Raw genomic sequence first — 2,367 nt, forward strand, 5'->3', positions numbered from 1 at the left:
AAATAGCAGCAGAGAGGACAAATAGGATGACTCAGTAAGCCGTCTGAGTCAGACTGGCAGAGACTGGCCTTCCTTCATAATTATGGGGCATTAAACCCATCATCTGTGAAGTCACCTCCGAGTCTCATCTAACCAATATCATGCATCTAGTTTCCTTTGAAGATGCGCAATCTTCCTCCTTCTAGCTACTAAGAAATTAAAGTGCTTGGGCTGAGAGGGCTCCTGTAAGCTAATAGTCTATGTTTTCAGCAATTAACCCCTTTCTGAGATTGGCTGATGTTCATGCTTTTAGCTGGTCTTAGTCCTGGCTTGGTGACCCTTGATCGTGAGTCCTCAGATAAGTCACCTCATCTCACTGAGCTTCTTTCATCTATGATGAGATAATAAAACTTGCCTAGCTACAGAGTTGTCATGAAGATTAAAGTGAATTTGGCCAACTACATGACATTTTGGAAATGGCAAACTATATAAACAGGAAATAGACCAGTGATTGCCAGGGAATCCAGGATGAACAGGTGGAACACATCATATTTTTAGGGCAGTGAAACTATTCTCTATGATATTCTAATGGTGGATACATGACATTTTACATCTGTCAAAGCCCACAGACTGCACAGCACAAAGATGAGCCCTGACGTAAACTGTGGACTTCATTTAATAATAATGTATCCATACTGATTCATCAATTGTAACAAATGTACCTCAGTAATGCCAGATATTAATAGTAAGAGAAACTGCAGGGAGAAGAAAGTATAGGCATGTGGGAATCCCCTGCACTTTCAGGCCAATTTTTATGTAAACCTAAAACCGTTCTAAACATAATTTTTTTGTGACATTACCAGGCCAAAATGAATGAATTAATTTAATTTAAAAAGTAAAATAAAAATAATTTTTAAAATCAGTTTGGATAAGATATGTGAAAGTATTTGACAAACTCTAAAGAGCTAAATAAACATAAGGCATAATACCCAAATGATCTTAAAGAACTTAATTGTGAAAGTTCGTTTGGGGACCTGACAAGTAGAGCCCCAGGTGATGTCTTAATTACCTGTCTTCACACCTTCGAAGTTGGTTGAGATAGAAGAGTGGGTAGGACTTCTATGTCCAGTTTGCCTTCACTGCTGACTGAAAAGATTTCTAGCAAATCCAAGTCATGGTACAAATATTCTACCCTTCACACAACTACTACCTCTGAAATTGCTCAGGAAAGTTTAATACACATTACACATACACACTACCTTTCAGCATGTTTCCTTTAGATTCTCTGCGGCTCTTACCCTGTCCAATATTTAGCAGTCATGTTTGATTAAGGTCACATTTTTCAGAGGTGAAAAAGCGATGAGAAGATTTCAGGATTAAGTTCAGGATTAAGTTCAGTTAGGTTAGGAAGGAAAATCTTTTCTCCTTTTAAGCCAGAGAATGCCTGACATAGACAAAGCTTCTTACAGTGTTTTGTTGTTGGGACTTGGGGGCTGAAAGGGTGGCTATTGCTGGAACCTGGAAAACATTATCTCTGATGCCCACCATAACCATATCAGGTAGGGAGAATAAATTGTAGGGCAAGAAAGAGGACCAGTGGGGTCAAAAATTACCATAGGTCATACAGAAATGACAGACAGGCATTCAAACTCAAGACAGAGGAAGCTGTTGCTCAGGCCTTGCCAAGTGAGATTAGCTAGCTAATTTCAGCCAACTTATTCTGGGATAGTGGTGGTCAATTGCATTTCCTCTCCTGGATAATGCTTGTACTTTTGACAAGAACCTTCAAAGCTTTTGAAAAAGACCTATAGTGTTCATCACACAATGATCATTGGAACTCTGTTCTAGGAGCTATTAATAGACTTGCTACGAAAAAAGAAGTTCTATGGTCAAATAACTAGGAAATGCTGCACATGATGGAGCCCTTTGTGAACAATTATGACACACATTCGCACGTTGCAGGCTCTGGGCAGCCTGCAGCTAAGAAAACTATTTAGTTTCGTTTAACTCCACATGTCCCAGGCTTATGTGCGTATTGAGCACCTTTTACTGTATGCTTATTAACATTTCCTTGAATACCAACATGGGAAAAAATTGGTTTTAAAAAAGGAAGCGGGCTGAGCACACTGGCTCACGCCTGTAATCCCAGCACTTTGGGGAGCCGGGGCAGGCAGATCCCTCAAGGTCAGGAGTTCAAGACCAGCCTGGCCAACGTGGTGAAACCCTACCTCCACCAAAAATACAAAAATTAGCTGGGCGTGGTGGTGCATGCCTGTAGTCCCGGCTATTCGGGAGGCTGAGGCATGAGAATCACTTGAACCCAGGAGGCAGGGGTTACAGTGAGCCGAGATCACACAACTGCACTCCAGTCTGGGCAACAGAGTGAGA

The sequence above is a fragment of the Mandrillus leucophaeus genome, unplaced genomic scaffold (genome assembly GCF_000951045.1).
Source record: "Mandrillus leucophaeus isolate KB7577 unplaced genomic scaffold, Mleu.le_1.0 Scaffold403, whole genome shotgun sequence".
NCBI classification, from domain to species: Eukaryota; Metazoa; Chordata; class Mammalia; order Primates; family Cercopithecidae; genus Mandrillus; species Mandrillus leucophaeus.